Here is a 24,432-nt window from a genome sequence, read left to right on the forward strand (position 1 = left end):
TACGACTAGAAAGATAAAAACTCATATAAACATATTCTTTAAACTTCAGCAACATTCTGATTTAAAAAATACAATTTACATTTTAGATTAATCATTCAGCACATCTAAACAATAAACTGGTAGATGTAAACACAGAGGAAAATTGGTTTTATAAACTAAAACTCAGACGTTATCAAAAACAAATTTTCTGCTGTTATAATTATAAATTCTAATGCGGTTCGTATTTTACGTTTTTATGCTTAAAAAAAGTAATACTTGCGCTATTTTGGCGACTTAATAGGTTGCAATTTTGAACTGAAATGATGCGTTCCCTTTACCGTTTATTTTAATTATTTGCTTTTAGACAAGTTTATTATACATTTTCAATACAGAGTTTTAAGTAAACATCCTAACTTATTAACTTTTGTTGAATATTTTTTCGTATAATTTTGGAAATTTAGGACTTTACAATAAAAAAAAAAAATTTTAACTGCTCGTAATAGATTGTTAAAGCATGTGATTTACGACTCGATAACTGAAATGTTCTTTGGTATAACTTTTGAGCGATAACCTTTTGTCGTTTAAAAAACAGTAATAAAAAAAACTTCTAAGTTAAAATGTTAAACATATCAAATATAACTGGCTAGTTACTACAAAAGCAGCCTAACTCTATATTTTTAAAAACTAGAGTTAAAACACGCATGACTTATTCTTACAACGAAATAACTCTGTATCAAATTAAATCTTAGTTATTTTTCATAACAATTCCTGATAATAATTAATTAAACGTTTAACAAAAAGTACTAAATTTTAATCATTACATAAATATGAAAAGTCGTGAAACGTAAAAAATAAAACTTAAGAATATTTTTGTTTTTATATTATGACTTAAATTTTAAAGCATTTTATCATGCATAGTTACAAATGTATCAAGCTACTATAGTTTGGAAAAAATATAATAAATATTTTGTTTAACTAGTTATTATTAAAATATTACAATTGAAAGTTATATTACTAAAGAACTTTAGTTTTGCTTATAAGTTTGTTAATCCATGCTATAGTGACGCACCGTGCCTAAGTAACGCACCGTGTCATTTTGTCGCTGTGCCAAAGTGACCCTCCGTACCAAAGTGACGCACCGTGTCGTTTTGTCGCTGTGCCAAAGTGACCCTCTAAGCCAAAGTGACGAACCATGTCATTTTTTCGTCGTGCCAAAGTGACCCTCCGTGCCAAAGTAACGCACCGTGTCATTTTGTCGCTGTGCCAAAGTGACGTACCGTGTCATTTTATCGCTGTGCCAAAGTGACCCTCTGTGCCAAAGTGACGCACCGTGTCATTTTGTCGCCGTGCCAAAGTGACCCTCCGTGTCAAAGTGACGTACCGTTCCAAAGTGACGCAACGTGTCATTTTGTCGCTATGTCATTCTGACACCCACCCCTTTCAAGTGTGTATGAAATAGATTGAATAGTTAGTTCTATCATATATTTTTAGCTGACAACCTTTGTTAGTTTTACCAAAAGTTTCTATATTTTCATAATAATGTCACAAAACTTGAATTAGTTTTACAAAACATTTCAATATACATTAGTTAACCATTTTTATTCGTCAAACTATTAATTTTGATAGTAAATTTGATAAGCTTTATACTGAAAATAAATCAACATTTATACAAACATTCTAGCTATCAAGGCTTTACAATTCTCATCTTAAATAGAAAAATCAATTAAACTTGAAGAAGTTTGTTAAACTTATTCTGAACTACACTGTATCATCCTTATTTTATTAAGTATTAGTATAAAACACTGATACTAATCAAAATCAGTGTTCTATACTAATACTTTTCAAATAAAAAATACACTAGTCTGCTTAACTCATTTTAACAAAAACAAAAAAGTTTTATAGCACAGATAAAGTAAAAGTAATACTTTCTTGATTATCTAAAGGTAAAAAATTAATAAAAAAAAATGTATTTTTTGTTTGTTAAGCCTAAATTTTTACATTAAGTGTAGTTCTAAATCTATTAACTATTTTACTTTGTTTAATGAAAGTTAATAGTAGTTTAAATTATAAAAAGATCAATTGAATTGTCTAAATCGTTTTAAATGACATGACTATGCATTAAAATGTTTTACGTAATAGTTTAACATTTATAAGTTATGATTGGTGTTACAACTATTTCTTAAATTATTTTTCAACAAAAGCTTCAAGATTTTCAAATTAAAAATAATTTAGTCTTACAATAAATTAAAATTTTGATTAAAAATATAGTTTTTAACAGGATAAAAAATGCAGCAAAGTTTTAAAGATAATTAAAAACTTAATACAGTTTTTAAACGTGGTTAATTTATTATGTTTATAGATTTAGTAACTTTTTTTTTAAATCACAACATAAAATAACAAAAAAAAGATATTGTGTAATACAAAGATATAATTTTTGTGAACTTTTTTTTTCTTAAATATCTGCTTATTATTATAAAAATCATCAATATTTTATATAGAAATAAGCTCACAATTTTTTTACTGTTTTTAAAGTACAAAATATATTAATCCAGCAATTAATATGTGTATTTGTCGTTGTTTATTTCTAAACTTTTGACAGAATCAATTTTTCTAAGTAAACATCGGCGAAAGTCAATATAGCCAAAGCCTGGACTTCCGTATGCCGTGAGACAAGCTCAATTATAGCATAAACTTTTGACCGATTATATGATCAGACCATAATCCTTCGGTAAACTGAAACTCGAGTTTCGTTCTTATTGAAACTCTTCAGTCAGCCGCAACCAAACAACTTGCAGTTTAAAATCTACAAACGGTTTATAATGTTTTACTAACAAATCAATCGAAATAACAATCAGTTGTAACGTAATAATTTAAAGTTGTTACGTAATAATGTGATGTTGATTAAAGATTTGAGATCATCACATGGACTGTTGCAGTCTAATGATTTTTGAATGAAAGCGTAAAAACATATCAGCTTTGCTGGTTATGGCATAATAATTACTAGAAAAATATAAAAAATATTTATAAAAACTTTATCAAAGTTTTTTTCATACGTTTGATTAAGTAAACGTAGAAAAAAGAATATTATTTAACCAATTATTTTTTTCTGTTTTGTTTTGTTTTAAATGACTGTAAATAAATTATGCACTAATATTTGTTAGTTTAGTTTATTTCTAAAGTTTATTAGATTTTTGTATGTATGTAACTTTTTTGTAGTTACAGAATTAGCAGTATTCATTTATTAAAGAGTTTTTTTTTAAATCTATCTTATAGAGTTTTCACAAAAAGTTATTTTAAATGTTGATATGTAATAAAAAAGTATAAATTCGAGAAAGCTCGTGCGCTGATGGTTTTAATGTTTTTATATAACTTATAATTTTTAAAATTATACTTTTTAAGTAGTAGTTATAATTTTAAATAATCTGAAAATAATGTCTGGTTTAATTTAGAATAACAAAAATCTAAACTTATGACAAGAGCTCGATTTTTTACCTTCAAAATAAATATACAAATAAGTTTTAGCTATTTTACAATAATTCAATACCATAATTTTTTTTTTAAACATATTAAACTTACTTATTAAAAGACTGTTTAAAGGTAGGTATGCTTTTTAAAAGCCTTATATGCTTATGGTACCTGTATATATATAATGCTTATAAAATTCACAAAGATATTATTCTATCAAAACGTAATAATGTAACATTTATAAGTTATGATTAGCGTTAAAACTATTTGTTAAGTTGTTTTTGAACAAAAGCTTCGTGTTTTTCATAGAAAAACTTATATAACTTTATAATAATTTTAAAGTTTCCTTAGATTTTGACTTAAAATTTTTTTTACATATCAAAAAATGCAGCAACGTTTTAATGACATTTAAAACTTTAATATAGTTTTTAAACATGGTTAACTCATAGTGTTTAGAAACTTAGTAACTTTATTTTAAATTCACAACAATAAACAGTAAACAATTTTATCGTTTTTGTGGTAATTTTTATGTTTGAAAAAATACCTTCTAATTCTTAAAGTCGTCAATATTAAAAAATAGAAATTTTATCACAACTATTTTTTGTTTTTACAGTACAAAATACTTAAATTCGGAAATTCATATATCCATTTTTCGTTGTTTATTTTCTAAAGTTTTAAAAAAATCAATTTAAAATAGAAACCATCGGCGAAAGTCAACAGAGCCAAAGCCTGGACTTCCGTATGCCGTGAGACAAGCTCAAGTTTAACATAAAGGTTTGATTATACCGATTATATGATCAGATCATAATCCTTCGGTAAACTGAAACTTGAGTTTCGTTCTTATTGAAACTCATCAGTCAGCCGCAACCAAAAACTTGCAATTATCAACCTTCAAACGGTTTATCATGTTTTTACTAATATATTATGTAAAACAGTATTCAGTTGTAACGTAACAATTCAAAGTTGTTACGTAACAATGTGATGTTGATTAAATATGTGAGATTGTCACATGGACTGTTGTAATCTAATGATTATTGAATGAAAACGTAAAAACATATCAGCTTTGCTGGTTATGGCATAATAATTACTAGTTAAATATAACAAACCTTTATTTAAAATAAATACTATATCAACAATTTATTTGTCTATAAAATTAATAAACGGATACTGTAATTAAGAATTTTGTGTTTGAGTTTCTAAAAAATAATTTCAAGGGCGTTATCAAACACTTTCTATACGCTTAGAAAAAAGAAGATAATTTAACCAATTATTTTTTACTGTGTTGTTTTCTTTAAATGACTGTAAATAAATTATGCGCTAATGTTTCTTAGTTAAGTTAACTTTTAAGTTTATTAGACTACCGTTTGTATGTTATACTTTTATAGTCACAAATTTAGCAGCAATCCTTAGTAAAAAAAAATTAAGTTTATCTGTATAAAGTTTTTACAAAAAGTAATTTTTAATCTTTATATTTAATAAAAGTTTTTAAATTCGAGAAAGTTTGTGCGCTGATGGTTAATTATTTTTTTTTGTTACTTCTAATTTTTTTGTTTAATTTTTTAACTTCTACTTATAATTTTAAAAATTCCGAAACTATTGTCTGCTAAGTTATAGTATAAAATCAAAGTTTTTGACCAGCGCTCGACATATTACTTTAAAATAAATCAACATAAAAGTTTTAGCTATTTTAAAACAATTAAATACCATTTTTTATTTATTAGACTTATTGAACTTACTTAAAAAAGATTATTTAAAGGTATGTATGCTTTTTAAAATCCCTTTAACTTTGTGGTTAATATATATTATTTATGAAATTCACAAAGATACTTTTCTAAGAATAAGTAATAGTGAAGTATTCATAAGTTATGATTGGCATCAATACTATTTGTTAAGTTTTTTTAACAAAAGTTTCTGGTCCTTCATATTAAGATTGATATAACTTAATAATAATTTTAAAATCTACTTGGTTAAAAACTAACTTTTTACACATTAAAAAATGACATTTAATACCTTTTAAAAAGTTTATATAATTTTTAAACATGGTTAACTCATAGTGTTTAGACATTTAGTAACTTTATTTTAAATTCACAACATTAAACATTAACAAATTTTATTGTTTAATACAATGATACTATTCTTGTAGTATTTTTAAATTTGAAAAATATCTGCTAATTATTAAAGTCGTCAATATTTAAAAATAGAAGTTTTATCACAATTATTTTTTTGTTTTTACAGTACAAAATCCTCAAATTCGGAAATTCATATATCCATTTTTCGTTGTTTATCTTTAAAGTTTTACAACGTCAATTAAAAATAAAAAGCATCGGTGAAATTCTGTAGAGCCAAAGCCTGGACTTCCGTATGCCGTGAGACAAGCTCAAGTTTAACATAAAGGTTTGATCATACCAATTATATGATCAGACTAAAATCCTTCGGTAAACTGAAGCTCGAGTTTCGTTCTTATTGAAACTCGTCAGTCAACCGCAACCGAAAAACTTGCAGTTTTCAACCTACAAACGGTTTATCATGTTTTACCGTTATGTTATGTAAACGTTTATTCAGTTATTACGTAATAATGTGATGTTAATTAAAGATGTGAAGTTGTAACAAGGACTGTTGTAGTCTAACGGTTGTTAAATGAAAAATATCATCTTTTCTTGAAATGGCCAAAATAACTACTTGAAAAACATAAACAAACTTTTATTTAAAATTAATACTGTATCTATAATTTAGTTGTTAAAAAAATTAAAAAAACGAATACTGGAATTTAGATTTTTGTGTTTGAGTTTCAAATAAATAATTTTAAGGGCGTTATCAAAGTTTTTTATATGATTGATTAAGTTCACGTACAAAAAAAAGAAAATCATTCAACCAATCATTTTCTATTGTGTTGTTTCATTAAAAATGCCCAGACTAAAGTTATTTGTTAGCTTACTTAATTTGTAAAGTTTATGAAGTTTTTGTTTGTATGTGACAGTTTTGTAGTTACAAAATCAGCAGTATTTGTTAGTAAAATTATATTAAACGCTTTTCTTCATAAAGTTTCACAAAAATTTATTTTAAATGTTAATATGTAATAAAAATGTTTAAACATAAACAAATTTGTACGTTGTTGGTTGTTTTCCAATTGTATATCTGTTTTAACACTTCTAATAGGTAAACTTGAAGTTCTAGTTATAACTTCTAGTTATAATTTTAAAAGTTGTCAAGCCTATATTCGTTTTAGTTTTATAATAACTAAAAATCTAAATTTTTGACAAACGATCAACTACTTATTTTCAAAACAAGTTATGCAAAACAAATGAACTTGAGCTACTTTATAACAACTAGTTCTATTTATTTATACTGTTATACGAAGGTTTTTCAACGTATTTATATACCATCACAACTAAGAATTCATAAATTTAGGTTACTTATTTTATTTCATATTTTATTTTACAAACGTGTTCAAAACTGGTTTTGTTCTCAAGTGGTAAGTGTTAATAAAACTTGTCGTTTTAGTTGCATACGCTGTCAAAACTCTGACATATTTAAAATTTTTTAAGTTTTGAAACGATGTAAACAAAGGGAACTCTACAGCCTGGAATCAATATTGATTGAAGAAGAACGATTTGAGTAAAATACGCAAATAGTATTATATAAAAAGCAAAACTTTTAACAAACTATTAATTAATATATAATTAATTGTGCTTTACTTTTTTATTTAAAAAAAATTGCATACATTTGAATATACCTCATACTATAAACTTATCTTTTAAACACTTTAACCAATTTGTTTTTCAAGTTTATTTAACATTAACCACTTTAGAATGAAACTAATATAGTTTTGAAAACGTTTGTGAAATGAAATACAGTAACTTCTCGCATCTTTACGCATTCGTGACATTACGCACTCTCGTTTAGTTACGTATTTTAGAATTCTAAAAATTAAAAATTAATTTATTTTAAATATTGCACAAATTAGGTTATTGTATATTTTTAATTTATAATTTGTTTTTAAATGCTAACTCACCTCTCTATCTTCAGACTTTGCAAACTTTGTAAAAAAGTTGTAGTAACATAAACAATTTTTATTAAACATTTTTCTTATATTTTATATATTTCTGTTCAAAAGAAGAAATCCATTACAGCACCATATGCATATTTTTGTAAAAGGCTATAGAAACAAATTTTTATCTAGACACCACACCATTTTTAACTGTAAACAAATACTTAATTGTAAATTGAATTTGCTAAGTAGAATAGAACATAAATGTTAAGTATCAAATAAGTCACATATAAATAAAGATTAAAAAAAAATCTACTTATTATTAAAATTAGTAAAATTTTTCTACAAGTATTATTATTTTATTTAAATTTATATCCTTTTATTTTAATATATGTATAGTTTTATCTTTTGTCTTCATATTTATAACTAAAGTAAACAAATTGTTAAAAGTGGAAAAAATCCTCAGTCTGCTTGTAACTAGAAGCAATATAAAAAAACAGCAATTTGTATATTATATCTGCAATTTGCAATTTGTATATATATAAAGTATATTTGGTATCTCCCGTATCTTTACGATCTCTCATATCTTTACGCACTTTATCTGTGGGCAAAATGTGCATAAATAAGCGAGAGGTTACTGTATATTAAATTGTGTAACATCTACATATTTAATTGCAAATGGTATATAAATATACTTGTGTAAACATTAAACTTATTATTTAGAGACTATTTAAGAGTAGGTATGTTAAATACCCTGTAACTTTATGGTATTAGTATATATATACATATATTAACTACAAATTCGCAAAGACGTATTTCTAAAAAGTCTGTCCTGCATAAAAATTTTTCTGGTAAATCTAGATCAAAAAAACGCAGATAAAAAACGTGCCAAACCCCTTTTTGAAGCTATTTGTCTCAGATGTTTTAGAAATATAAATAAATTTGTTGTGTTTTCTGCAGAAACTTAATATCTTATACTTTAAGCTGTAACATTAAACAAGAGACATTTTTTAAAGTTTGATACACGTTAAGATAAAGTTTAATTATTAGTTTCGATTTGAGATACAAAAAATATTATAAAATATACCACAATTGATAGACTTACAGTTACTCTAGGTGTGATAAATAAAGTACCAAAACTTGGATCTTTAAACATCACTAACAGTTTATTTGATTTACATATGTTTAGGCTAGGTTTGTAATTAAAAATATTCTTCTGAATCTTAACTTAGTTATATAGAATTTGTTTAGCATAGCTAAAAACAAAAATAAATTATTTTTGTTTTTGTTACAGTTTAGATAGTTTAAATAAATTTACGTAGTTTTGTGGTTTTTACTTAAAAGTTTGAACATTTTTAAAGAATCAAAAGTAGTTTACATTTTTTTGTACCTTTGCTTTTGATTGTTTGATCCAGCAATTTTAATTACTATAGTTTATAGAACGACAAATAAACACGCTTGGAATATTTGGTCCTATAGTTTTCAAATATGGTTAGTTTATAATGTTTACAGGTTTAGTAGTTCTAATTTATAGATACAACACTAAATATTTAAAGAATATTATTGTGTTATACAAAAATATAACTTTTGTGGTGTATTTTTAATTGGAAAATATCTGCTAATTTTAAAAGTCATCAATATTTTATTATACAAATCTACTCACAAATTGATTTTTTCAAATTACGAAATACAATAATCCGGCAATTCATATATCCATTTTTCGTTGTTTATTTTCTAATGTTTTAAAAAAAATATTTTTTTTTAAAGAAAACATCAGCTAAAGTCAATATAGCCAAAGCCTGGACTTTCGTATGCCGTGAGACAAGTTCAAGTTTAACATAAAGGTTTGATCAATTCGATCATCAGAGCCTTCGGTAAACTGAAACTCGAGTTCCGTTTTTATTGAAACTCTTCAGTCAGCCGCAACCGATAAACTTGCAATGTTCAACCTACAAACGGTTTATCTCGTTTTACTAATATACTATGTAAATGTTTTTTTTCAGTTTTAAGTTAATAATTTAAAGTTGTTACGTAATAATAAGATGTTGATTAAAGATTTGAGATTGTCACATGGACTGTTGTAGTCTAATGATTATTGAATGCAAACGTAATAAATATATCAGCTTTTCTAAACATAGCCAAAAAACTACTATAAAAATTTGAAAAAAAATTATTTAAAACCAATCCTTAGTTGTTAAACAAATTAAAAAACGGAAGCTGTAAATTAAGTTTTGTACTTTTGTTCCCAATTAATAATTATAAGGGCGTAAAAGAACTTCATACGCTTGATTAAGTAAACGAAGAAGAAAGCAGATCATTCAACCAAATATTTTCTTTTGTGTTTTTTCATTTTAATTATACGCAATGAATTAATGGGCTAATATTTTTTAGTCTAGTATTAGTTGAATTGTATAGTTTATGAGATTTCGTTTATATGTAAAATTTTTGTAGTTACATAATTAGCAGTATTTGTTAGTAAACAAATTGTTTATAGTTTATCCTTATAAAGCTTTTACAAAAGTAATTTTAAATGTTAATATGTAGCAAAAAAGTTTAAACTTGAAACAATTTGTACATTGTTCGTTATTTTCCAATTGATTACCTGTCTAAACACTTGAAACATGTAAACTTTTGTAGTTATAATTTTTTAATTTCTGTAATCTAAATTTGTAATAGTTTTATTAAAACAAATATCTAAGTTTTTAACAAACAATCTGCTTATTATTTTTAAAACAAGTTATACCAAACAAAAATACTTAAGCTGTTTTATAATATATAATTAATTTACTTATACTATTATAGTAAGGTTTTTAAACGTGTTTATATACTATTTGCAACTAAGTATGTAGAAGTTACATATTTTATTTTATATTTTATATCACAAACATTTCAAAACTAGTTTTATTCTCAAGTGGTAAACTTTAAATGAACTTAAAATAATTTGTTGTTTTAATTGCACACGCTGTCAAAACTCCGACATAGTTTAAAACTTTACAGCCTAGAATAAATATTGATTCACAAAGAAAGATCTTAGTTAAATACGCAAATAGCATCAAATGGAAAAGCAAAACTGTTAGCAGATTTAATATTTAAAATATCTTTGTTTAAGTTAAACTATTTTACTCAAGTCAAAAAAAACAGAAATAAAATTTAAATAGCTAGATAATATAAATTCTTTTACCTTAAAACTTAGAACACTGAAACGGGTTTACTTTTTTTAAATTATAGTAAAATGGAAGACTAAACTTTCAATATTATAATAAATTTAAGTATTAATAAAATATTTATTTCAGAAAATAAAAGTTTCAATACTTAATTTACCTTATAATAGTATAAATAAAATAAAAAAATGGAAAACCAAATGACAATTTCAACAACTTCTAATGAGTTATATGATGACGTAATAATTTACAAACTATTCAGCAATCCCACTTTGTTGAAAACTCTGAAACGAATTGAAAATATTGAAGTTTTCACAACTCTTGAACCTTTTTGCGTTGATGAAATTAAGGTTTGTAATTTTCATATTAGTCACAATTAAATGTGTAATTTGACAATTTGAAAACTATTTAACCACAGGTTGAGGTAGAAAGACTTGAAAATGAAGGAAGAAGTTACGAGATCGCAGAACTGATTCTATACAAAGGAGCTTGTCGTAAACTAGTTCCTGGATGGAGCAAAAGACTTGTGACTTTATTAGGAGAAAACAATTTCAAGGAAATTTGTGATGCTATTAAACCTAGTTAGTTAATACTGTGTTGCTTCTTAAACTTAAAAAATTTAAACTTTTAAGTTAATAATACATATAGTACTACATAAAAACTAAACACTTAGAAAAATTATTAATAAATACTAAGTTACGTCTGAACAAGCATTAGATTATAGTTTCTAAATGGTCAGTTATACTCCAATATAATTTTTATAAACATTTTTTTTTCTTTTATATTATACAAATAATTACATATAAGTTCAAAAGTTTAAAACAATTAGGTTAATCATTTAAATAAAACTAAATACGAAACATTTTTTATACAATTAATAATAACTTAGATAATTATGTAAATCATTCCTGAATAAATAAATAAATCAACAGCTGATGATGATCTTTCAGACTACATTGAAAATGATGGACTATACGGTTAGAAATTTGTTTTTCTTTTAAAATATAATTAAATTACATTGTGATTTTAGATGCATTCAAAGTTTACATAACTAAATTAAGTTATTATACCTAAAATCTTTGTATTCATCATACATAATAAAAACTTAAAGCTCACTTAGGGTTTGTAAACTTTTTATTCTGTATAAACTACCTTTATAAGATCTATATTGCTTTATTTTGTTTAAAATCTCTAGTCATTTAATTGCACTGTTGTAACATATTTCGTAAAAAAATTTATTGTTTGTGTTGTGTTGCATAATAATTATAAAAAAATATAACTAAACTATTTTTGTAAGAAAAAAATTTGTTCTTTTTATTTTTAAGAAAAGCTTCACCAATAGCTTTTTATTTAACTATCAAGTGTTAACAAAAGTTAAAAATTAATAAATAACTTTTAACTTTTAAAATTCTACTTCATTTTTAAAACATTATTTAACTTAATCTTTTATATAGACAAAACACAAGAAAAACGTTTTTTTTTTGATAAAAAACTCTTTAAAAATGTTTTGATTCAGTAATAAACACAAAGTAAGTGACAAAATATTTATAAGTTTTTGTATAAATTAAAATAGAGTTAACTTTATCACGGAGCTAAGTCAATGACTTTTAGACATTTTATCACAACAAAAAAGATTCAAAAAGAAATACAGTACAACTGTTTCAAATATGGCTTTGCATATAATCTTCAACTGTTTAAATTAAAAAATGATCTAATGCACATAACATTAATTCACAAACTACAAAAAAAAGAATTCATTAATAATAAAGACGTAAATATGAAATTTTATACAGCATATTTGTGTAAAAATCCGAGTTTGTTCGAAACAATTGAAAATACAACAAATAAGTGACTATAATTTTTCGGTTTATTGCATATTAAGAGATTATTTTTCATGTGTCGGCGAGACGATATAAATTCGTTTATGTTGTTTAAGCAAGCCTCTTTTTTTAACACAACAACAATTGATTCTTTAAAACAAAGCCTACACACAGGTTTATTACCATCGGTTATATAAATTACTATACTAAATGTATTTAAAAGAAAACAACACCATCACATATTCAATTTAAAATTGCTTTAAAATTTCAAAAAGTTATAAAATAACATAATAAATAAGGACAATTACTTTAAATTTATATTTCTCATAAAAAGTCTTTTCGTTTTATTTTTTGTTTATTTCTTTGATATAATGGACATTTAAGTATGGAAATGCATATTTTTATTTAAAATTTGTGCATTTTATTAGATTTTAAGTTAAGCTATATTTTAATAAATTTTAAATACCAACTATTTTAAAGATGGATGTTTGATACTACAAATGAAAGAGGTTATACAGAAGAATTGTCGTATTCTTTCTGATCCGATGGGAAAACCTGACACTGTTCAGATGAGTCAAGATGTGCCGATTGTTCATCCGACCATTAAAATATCTAAATATCACTTTATTAGGAATACAGCTTTCACAGATGGAACGTATCGAGTTCTTGAAAAACAAAGATGTGCTTACAGAAGTGCTGAAAAAGTTCAATTTGATGATGTTGTAGGGTTAGTAAAACTGAAACTACGTATTCATATGACAACGTATTATTTATTTTCACAACTGCATTAAAGGTTTCAAAAATTGAAAACTTAATTTAAACCAATTAAAAGTCAGCTAAGCTTATTCTATGCACTACCTTTTTTATTGACTTGTGTTTATGTTTGCTAAATTTTTAAGGCTCTTTGAATTATAGTATCAAATAAAAGATACATTTAATTAATACTAAATAAGCAATTTATGAGCTAACGTGTAAAATAAAATTAAAGAATAGTTCAATAAGTTTATTTTTAGTTGATTTTTTCTGTTTAGTTCTAATAAAAGTAACTGGTTTTACTTAATTAGAAAATAAACTAACAGTTAACTAAATTATATATACTAATCAAAACACATAATTAAGCTTGTATTGTAAACAAATGTAATAAATTTACAGATTCAAGGGAATCAAAAACCAACCATCAAACGAAGCTAGTTTGCAAATAAGAAACAGTCCAAACCCTTATTTCTTGATAATAGGCCCAGCTGGTGCAGGAAAAACTACTCTGAGTAAAAGAGTAGTTCTGTCAACATTTAATAGCAATAATTATGCGTTTTTTATTCCCCTTGCTTTCATTGACCCTAAAAAACCGATTGATTTGAAATATCTTATTTTTACTTTGGGGTTATTGTATTTTTCAAGTGATATTAAGTTTACTGAAAACCAACTGAATGTAGCTTTTGCCTGGTTATTAGCCAACCAACATAAAATAACCATAGTTCTTGATGGTTTGGATCAGGCTTGATTTTCTTTACAGAACTGTAAAGCTCCTGCAGAAATAGATGTTCACAAGAAATACTTAGCTTCTGATTTATTGAATTTGATATTAGCACGAAAAGTTTTGACTAAAGTACGTCTTATTCTAACTTCAAGACCTCATTCAATACTAAACTTTGAGGAAGGCATTCAACCAAATTATGTTTTGTATCTTGATGATCTATTTGAAGGCGATATGAAAAAGTTATTTCGTTTTTATATTAAAACCAAATATGTTGACGAAAATTTAAATAAACTTTTAGAAAAGTCTCCAAAAATCCAGCAGTTAACTTTTTGTCCTTTGTTTTTAAGATTGTTTTGTCATTTATACGAAATAGTTGGTGATGAAATTTGGAAAGTAGTTAGTTCAACAGCCAGTCTGTTTAATGAGCTTCTTAATCGTCTACAATGTTGCGCTCATAAGGGCAGCCAAATAGACGGAGATGTAGTTATGACAAAACTCTCAAAACTTGCTTGCAATAAGACTATGGAACGTTCGGTTGTAATCACGCAGAAAGATCTTTTGGAATGCCAAATCACACCAAATGAGGTCCAAGATCTCATGATAGGTGTGCATGGCAATTCAAACTCTGCATTAGTTGGACCAAGCCTTTTTTACTTTGCTCACCAAAGTATACAAGTTAGTTTAACCAGTTTTTGTTACGTAGTTATAAGTTTTCTAAAGGTTTACTACATTTTACAGCAACTATTCGACCACACAATAAAACTCAAAAAAATATCACATACTTTACTTCCGTTAAAATATTTACTAACAACTTAATAGTTTTCTTATTAGGTTGTACTTACTTAGTCATAAAAACTTGCTTTTTTTTTTCTAATTTTTACATTAGAAATGCAGTATAATGTTTTTAAATATTTTTAGCTAAAGTTTTAGAAATGATTAACAAGTCGGAGAAATTTACTAATTTTTTACTTTTTAATACTGGATGAATAATTTTTTAGATATAGAAAAATTAAATAAACAAAAACATCTAGAAAAAAAAAACGTAATTCGTAGATAGCGTTTAATTTTGTAAAAGTGTAGCATTTTTTTGATAGGAATATTTAACAAGCCGATATGCGTGGGTGAGTTTGCCCATCGAAAGATTTGAAGAGTTTTTAAAACTCATATTTCCCGAGCTTGATGGCGACCCAATTGAAAACGATGAATTTCAAGTTGTTCGTATGTTCGCTGTATCCCATGTCAACATTCTGCAATTTGGTTAGTTTTTAATTTGTAGTTTTTATTTTAGTTTACATTTTTCAGCATACTTTTCTACATTAGCTTATTAACTTTTTTCCTTTATTATACAACAAAAGTATCAAATCTTATAGGAGCCTAATAAACATTTGATTTTACTTAAAATATAACTTCATTTGTTAAATAATTGTTTTTATTAAAGACGGTATAGTTTAAAAATAATACAAACTAATTAGTTAAAAAAAAGTTCAAAGTTTTTTGAATGCTTCATTTTAGTAAAGCAACTTGAAAATTAAAGTATAAATAAAATTACAATAGTTTTTAGGTTTTAAAACCATACGTATTATTAGTAGATACAGAACAACTACAAAAAAAGAAATTGAAATTTATTGAAAAATCAACTAAGTATATCATTGGTTGTCATGAAAAAATTGGAACTGTTGATGGTTAGTAATTTTGTTCAATTTTGTTTCGTTAAATTTTCTTGAAAAGTCTATTTTTATGTTTAATTCGATAAGTTTTTTAATTTTGTTTTATTAATCTTCTTAGTAACTTCAAAATAGACATAGTTTTTAAAAACCCTCTACACAAAACCTTTTAGTAAATAGATTTTAGAATGGTTAAAAACTATAGTATTTAAGGTTAACTGGTAAAACGTTTTTAGAATAATTAAAATTTTCTAAAGTTTTAATATTTATACATCGTCAAAGTATTTATCATACAACATTCTACTTAAACTTGTTTGTATATTTGATACAGAGTTTCTCTAACGAGTTTAAATAAAACATTTTTTTTTCTGCTTTAGCAGACTTACTTTCTTCGTTTGAAGTTTTAATTATGTTGTAATAAATTTCATATATAATTATTAATACTATACTTACTTTCTTTGTTACTTTTAACAGCTATTTTAGGAATAAACAAAGTTCGACTTTAGCACGCAACCAATAATATATTATATATATACAGGTATCTGTCATTCACATGTAATCAGAAATGATTTCAATGAAATTACTAATTCGATAATAATAAATCAATTGAAAGAAAATCTTCAAAATCACAAGCTTGATATTTGGACCGGCCATCACCAAATTACTAGTGATTTAACATTTATCAAGAAATTTGTGAGTCAAATAGATAGGTTGGAAGTGGATTCTCCAGATTTAAATTCAAACGACATGGAAGAAATAAAAAACAAATTATCAAGCTCAAATATTAAAGTTCGTTCTGTTGCTTAAGTATTAATTTTCCAAATTGTATTATATTATTTGACAGTGAAAAAAAACTAATTAAAAGTGTTGAAAAAAATTGTGTCAAATTCTTCTATAGTCAACTTCTGTTGACTTTAATTTACAAATAGTAAAAACTACAATTTCGTATAAACTTTTAAAAATGTAAAAGTAATATTTATAAAATTCGATTATTTATGATAAAAACAGTCTCTTCAATTTTTAAAAGGTACACTGTTATAGATAATGAAACTAATTTCTAAGTTATAAAAATTACTGAATATTTATTGAAAGGATAATATTTAAAATCTAGTTATTAATAAAAGATGAACATAAGTTTAGCTGTTGAATTTATTTTAAACAAAAACATCTAAAGTTTCATATATCGAACAAACTTTATGAAAATAAAGTTAAAATCGATTGCAAGTTGATTTTATGAGTTTTATGTAAATGAATACAATAAAAATTTATATTTTAAACTAACAGGTTGAATTATTTCATATGCGTTTTTATGATGTAAAGAAATACGATGAAGAATTACTTACAAGTTTCTTTGATGTCACAATTAAAATCGAAATTGGGAAATTTAGTTTTGTTATTGATGAGTCGCTTAGTAATGATGATGCGGAAATCATTTGTGCAAAAAGTTATGAAAAAGTCAGAAGCTTAAAAACACAAAACATGATTTCTAGTAATGTTAGTTATTTTACCTAACTTTAATGACTTAAGTAATAACATTTGTTTTAGAATCTTGAAGCGTTTTTAATATAAGCTTTTTGTTTAAAATTTATTAAAACTACAGGTTACAATTGAAGTAAAAGCTTGGATACATAAATGGAATTTAATACTTGAAGCAAAACTAATTAAAGGACAACCAACAATATTTAATAATCGGTTTGTTAATTATTTTTTTGAGTTTTTGTTTAATTTATTATTTGTTACAACGAATATAACTGAATTAATACTATTAAAAACTTTATTAAGAAAGTTTTAATTCAAAAAAATAGGTTGGAAGTGAATTCTGAAGATTTAAATTCAAATGAATTCTACAACTTAAATTAATTAATACTATTTGAAGTTTTATCAACAAACTTTTAATTAAAACAAATAGGTTGAAAGTGGATGCTTATGATGTTTTGAATTCATACAGTGTGTTAGAAATAACAGAGTTCTTAGATTATTTAAATATTGAGGTTCGTTTTGCAGAAGGTTACACCCATTTTCAAGCGTTTTAAAGTTTAATTTTGATAAAAACATTTTCTTCCACTTCCTAAAATACTCATCCTTAATAAACAATCATTGAACGGATAATATTTAAAATTTATTTTATAGTTTGAAAATTGAATTTATGACTTTATTACGAACAATAATTTTTATTCTATTTAAAATTTCTTATATTATTAAACAGGTTGAATTGTTGTCTTTAGATGATTTAAAAGAATACGATGAAGAATTAGTTAAAAATTTGTTTATTGTCACAAATAAAATCGAAATTAGAAAAATTCGTATCCACTTGTATTGGTTGCTTAGTAACGAAGATGTGAAAAATATTTGTGCAAAAATTGAAGATAAAATTAGAAGCTTTGAAACACAAAATATAATTTCTAATGAAGTTAGTTGTTTTATTTAATTTTTATAAATAAACTATTAAAATTTGTTTGTGAATAAAAAGAACTTAAAAAAAAATCATATTATAAATCGAAACTTAGAAACATAAAATGTAGTTCTAATAGTTTTTGTTGTTGTATTTAACTTTTATTACTTAAACAAAAAATTTGAACATAAGTCACTCAATTTAAAAGGTTTATTAGTTAATTTCGTTTAGCGCCTCCTCAGAATAATCTTTTCAAACTGATAACACTATAGTGTAAAACAATAGTTTTGAAATGTCTAGCTAAAAATTGTTACGTCATAAAGTATAAAAGTCTTTTAAAAAGGTTTAAATTAGAATTGAGTTATACTTAGTCGGTTTGAGGTAATTTATAAGACAAAATTGTTAAAACAAAAACATTTAAGATTGTAGAAATATTTTTTACCTTAAACTAAAAAAAAGCACATTATAAAACACAACAAAAAACGACAACAATAATACTAAAATCACGCTATTTATAAAGTTTTAAGTTGTAAAAATTTTTGGCTCGCGCGTTCTAATTAACAAAAATTATAGAACTGAGAAATGGTAGGTTTTTCTATCTCTCTGGATAGAATTTTGAACCATCTATTCAGGTAGGTTCTCAGCACAAACAGGTTTGTTGAGGAAGTGCTGATGAATAGATAACTGTTCACCTTTAGGCTTCACGTCGTCATTAAAAATAAACATTTTTAGCTTTTTCCTTTTAAAAATGAGTGACTTATGTTTAAATGTTTTAGTTAAGACTAGTACCAAAACCAAACTTTTATGAATTAAGTATTAATATCTGATTGTGAAACTTCCAATTTTTAGTATAAGTTTAATGTACTTTTTGTTTAAAATTTATCTTATAACAGATCACAATTAAAGTGGAAGCTTATATACAAGAAGTATGGAAAACAATACTTGAAGCAAAATTAACAAAAGGACAACCAACATTATTTACTAATCGGTTTGTTAATATTATTTTTAATATTACAGTTAGTTGAACACTTACATAAGTTTTATTAATAAATTTTCATAATTTATTTACATTATATTGTTTTCATTATTTACTAATCGGTTTTATAATTATTAATTAAACTCAACTTTATTTATATTAAATCAAAAAAAAAAACAACTAGTTTTTAAAAAACTCTCATATCTTCAACATTAGATGTAAATAAATGGGTGTATAAAGGATTTCCTAAACTGCTTGGCAGAATATTTCCTTTTTCAGAAACTGAAAAATACCACCCTCACTCATTACAAACCGCGGAATATCTATTGTTATTGTCTAAAATATCTAATGTTTCCCCTTATTCCTTTTACTAGTCACGCCCCTCCCCTTTAATTTCTCAAGATATGTAACTTTTACTTTTATTTTAACAAGATGTGTAATGTATTAAATTTAGTGTTTATGAACTAAATTTTTACTTAAAAACCCGGTGGACTTTACTTTTATTGTTTTTGTGTAATCGCTGCAAACAAATACAGTTAACTTCAAAAATTATTATCAACTAATTTAGTTAATTATTGTGTCCAAATTAAATAAAAAAATAGAAACCTTGTTCACTAAAAACTTGTTCTGATTTAGCAAATTATTTTTTCAATCTAAATATCATTATTTATTGTCATATAATTTAAACAGGAAATATAAAGATTTGGAAATTCAACAAGCAAACGCCAGTACAAAATATCGCAAATGTATTATTCAATGAAAACTTTCCAATAACTTCTGAACAAGTTGTAAAATAATTCGCTAACATTTTAACGTTCTTTCAAAACTACTTTTAAATTAAGTTATTGAGCTTTATTTATAATTAACAACACAATTTTTTGCTTTAATTAATATTTCTTTAGAATAGAACAAAAAAGTTGTAAAATTATAATGTTAAAGTTTAATGTTATAAAAAATCTATTAAGCTAGTTCTAGTATCTACATTTCTACTACGTGATGCAACTTGTACATACAAAAACAATTATTACTTTATATTTATATTAACTAAAACGGTATCTATGACAACTTTGATTGTTGTAAATTTGTATTAACTTTTATACTTTACCTTATTTAGATAATATTACAATTTTGTTCTTTTGTCTTACTAAAACTTACATAAATCCGTTTAAACAAAAAAAAATTAAACAGTTTAATCTTAGTTTGTTTTTTCACGTGTTTTTATCGTTTCATATACAGTTTCCTACAGATTTTTAAACTAAAATAAACTTTTATCAATTTTTTGTATGTAGACTTCGCTTTTAGTTCTTTGATTTTGAATTTTTGATATTGAAATCAAATGTTTAATTTTAAGCACCTAAACTTCAACTTGTAATAGAAAATTTACAATTTACTTACAGCAAAAAAGAAAGTTAATGCCAAATTAAATATTTATTGACTTATTGTTACAATTATTACTGTAGTGTGTCAAAACAAATAAACAAACTTTTTTTAATTTTTCTATACAAGCATATACACTTTTTAAAAATACTTTGAAGTCTTGTAAGACTTTTTCGCTCTTCCATTAATATGTAGAATCTTTTATTTTTTAATGAGGTTAAAATAGTTTTTTTCTTAGTTTTTATTTTAAATTTTGTTATATTTAAAGTTTAATCAATGAAATAATTGAAATTATTTTGTATGCTCAGTTTTGATATATATTTTTTATTAATTTTAAATGTAAATATCAACACAAGTATAAACTTTTTTAAACTATTTCAATTTTAAAACGGTATGTACAAATTAAAGATTTACTTAAGTACTATATGTTCTCTAAACAATTAAATTAAAATAACGACTTGAAGCTTTGTATTGTTACTATTTTCATTCTAGTTCTTAATAAAATTTAATTTAAAAATTTTTAACATTTGGAGTAACATTTTTCTAGAAGTTAAAAACTTGCTTTAACAGTTAAAAAACATAAATGTTGTTTTGAATAAGTTTTTGGTGAAATGGGTTAATATATCTAAAACTATAGATTTTAACTACAATTTTAAGATAATCCTAACTTTTTAAGACAATTGTTAATATAAGTAAGAGAATGGTTGTTTTGAATTCTTAGTACTCAGTCGTTTACTCTAGTCTAGTGTATACTTTAATTTGTTAAAAAAATTTTGAATTTTAAAAGTGGGTTTTAGTTTTCATTTCAGGGAATTTATGTTTTATTATAAGCTCTTCTTACATCTTAATGTTTTTAAAAGCTCAGCAAAACACCCAGTAATACTTTTTTGTTTTCATCACAGTTTAAATTTATTCACTTTGTTATTTTTAAACTTTTAAAGTGTAACTTAAAGTATAATGTTTGAAAATAAAAGTTAGATCTTCAAATATAGCTATAACTATTTGAAATCTAGTTTGTTTAAACAAACTATTGTTAAGTTTTGAAGAGTGAAAAAAACCTAATAAGTTACATAAATAATTAAGCATAAAAAAATTTGAAACCCAATTAAAAAATATATACTTTCTAATCAAACGCATTCAAATCAATACTTTAAGCTTGTATTTAAAATTACAAAAAGTCTACAGTTTCGGAAAAGAAGTTTAAAATACAACTGTAAAATTTCCTTTCAAAAGTAGAAAGTTTAATTTTAAATCAATAAAACTCACATAATCTGTTTTTTTAGTGTAGGTAGGTACTAAAATTAAATGTAAAGTTTTAAAAAAAATAAACTAGGTCATAAAATACTTAAAGCAAATTTCTGTAAATAACTTAATTTAAAATTATAGTCTAGTTAACATTATAAAATATTTAAACTAACTTTAAATATATAAAAACAAATATTTCATTTTTAAATCTCATCGTTTTTATTTTTAAAACTACTTTTTAAATAGGGGTGTGCAAATTAAATATTTTATTTACGACCCGGTTTCGGTGACAAAAAATTGCGACCTCTTCATGTAAAATAAAATAGTAAACTACACTTAATAATGTTGATTATTTATAATGTAATTAAAAAATTTATTCATTCGTTAACAATCTAAACAAAAACTAGAATGTTACACATTCGAAAATTCAAGCTTGTCAGAGTATAATAAGGTAAAATTGGTCCTATTTTTAAAACAAATTGAAACTAATTACTATTTAACTTAAAGCTTAATAACAAACTTAAAGCTTATACATTTTTTTAAAGCTTAAAGGTATTTATACCTTGAAATTAATCTAAATAGAATTAAAAAACTATCTAAAACTATATTTTTAAGCAAAACATTAACAAAACTCAAAGTCACTGAAAACTTCTAAATCTAATTTGTATCAAATTAATGTAAAAGTCAAAATTTAAACGGATTTAAGAACTATCTAAAAAAAGTTCAAAATATTCATTTAAGTTGAATTAAGAACTATCTAAAAATTTTAATTCAAACCAAATGTCAACAAAAACTCAATGGAATAGTCAAAAAATCTATTTTGTACTAGTATTATAATCTGATTTAAGTTTTGTCTACTTTCCAGTTTATTAATATAATTTTGTTTCTGTGTCTGCATGAGTTCATTAATTCCGTTCTTTTGTTGATGTAATTTGTTCTAGACTCAAGTTTTAATAAAACTTTTTTTAAGCAAAACCAGCATGTCATTGTTCCTGGTTTAGATTTTTTCTAAATTAGTATTTTCTAACTAATTTTGTAGCTCTTTTTTTCTTTTTTTAACTTGTAGGTTAGTTTGAAAGTTCCGTTGCTTATTTGTACTGGAGGTAGTTTTTTTTGTTCGGTGTTCTTTTTATTGTTGTACTGTGTGTTTATATACGTATTTAAGCTGATTGGCAATTAGTCCAATGTATGTTTTTGACGAATTGTCTGTTTTTATTGTTGCATGGTAAGTTAAATTTTCTGCCCTACATTCTCCTTTTTCCAGGGCGCATGTTTGTTTCTTTCTGCAGTTGCCTGATTCATCTTTGTTTTCTTTATTGTTGTGGATTTTTTTTGTTCGTCATGCAGCTGTAGCTTAATTTTATATTGTTTTTGTTGAAATATTTTCTAACTTACTGTTTTCTCCTAAGTGTTTGTTTATTATTTTACCTATGTTTGTTAGAAACTTTTTACCTATGTTTGTATTTTACAGATTTGCAATATTGGGGATTGAACCATATAATTTTTCTTTTTCTATTTCTTTTTTTGTTTTTGCATTCTTCTGTATAGTTAATTTCATAATTGTATCTGTTTATCTTTAAAGCATCATTATAGTTCTTTTCAACCTACTGAACCATACATTCTTCCCATACAGCAAAGACAACAACAAAATAAGTTACATAAATTCAAAATCAAACCATCCACCAACCATACTTAAACAAATCCCAAAAATGGTAGAGACCAGACTTTCTAATAGTTCAAGTAATAAAAACCTGTTCAACAACATAAATACTTTACTTGCTTAACTATTGCGGGTTCGTACCTTTACGTGGGTTCGTACCTTTTTAAGTTCCTTCTTTGTGCAAACAAGTGACCCTCATTTAAATGTGCCCCCTCGTGAAAAAGCGACTCGTTCCCTAATTACCATAGTATTTTATTAGTTAAATATTTCTTCTTATGTAGGGCTGATAGTTCGTTCGTTATTAATTTTTTCTTACGTGTAAGGTGTTCTTACTAATAAACTTTCTAATTATTAAGTAATATTGTCATTAAAATGTTTTCATCAGCAGTTTCGAACAAAACTTTTTTATCAAAAACCAAAAGTTCTATTTACAAAAAAATTTAAATGAGCTGATAAGGTTATATGACTGTATATTTTAGTAAAAAAATATTTTTACATATTGTTCATAATTTGTTTTAATTTATTCTAAATCATATAAGTTATTTCTTTTAATTTCAAAATTACTTTCAATTGCTAAATAGTTTCGGTTATTATTTTTTTTTTATATTTTTCTGTTCAAGTCCTTTTGTGACCAAAAAAAAATTGCTTATAATCAATAAATTTTGTAAAAGTTGTGAATAGTAATTATTAGATAAATGTTTTAAACATGACATGTTTACTTTAATAATTATTCAAGTAAAACTAATAAAGAAGCTTAAAACATAAAATTACTCAATATTACTTCAAACATAGCAAAAAACAACCTACAATTTTAAAAAGTTATATTTATTACATTACTTTCTAACAATACTTTTTATCAGCGCTATTATTTTCAAAAATAAAAGTTTAACTTATTATTAAAAAAAGTTAGTTAAATGTAGTAGAATACTTTAAAATAGGTTAGTAAACCATACAATTAAAAATAAATTCATAAACCTATTAGATTGGTCACCGAATACAAAAAAAGTTTTGTAAACGATCGCAAATTTGCTTATTAAAAGAGTTAAACGATGAAATCAGTCACGCAGAACGAATTCGGTTTTGCAGCAACAGTTTGTTATTGGATTTTTTTTAAAGTAATTAAAAAATTTTTAGCTAGCTTTAAATCGATGTGTAGTAAAATAAACTTAATCAAATTATTAATATAGTTTTAAACGTATTTATATATTTAAACAACAAATTTAATGTA

General features: G+C 24.3%; 1 long non-coding RNA gene across 1 annotated transcript; it reads left to right on the forward strand.

Moving 5' to 3' along the window:
• Positions 1–16,973: 16,973 nt before the first annotated feature.
• LOC145842765 (uncharacterized) lies at positions 16,974–17,372 on the forward strand. Its single transcript, XR_014370213.1, has 3 exons — positions 16,974–17,048; positions 17,155–17,246; positions 17,360–17,372. It is a non-coding gene; the product is annotated as an uncharacterized LOC145842765 (long non-coding RNA).
• Positions 17,373–24,432: the final 7,060 nt, after the last annotated feature.

This window comes from Thalia democratica, chromosome 8 (assembly GCF_965202585.1).
Source record: "Thalia democratica chromosome 8, ktThaDemo2.hap1.1, whole genome shotgun sequence".
Lineage (NCBI taxonomy): Eukaryota > Metazoa > Chordata > Thaliacea > Salpida > Salpidae > Thalia > Thalia democratica.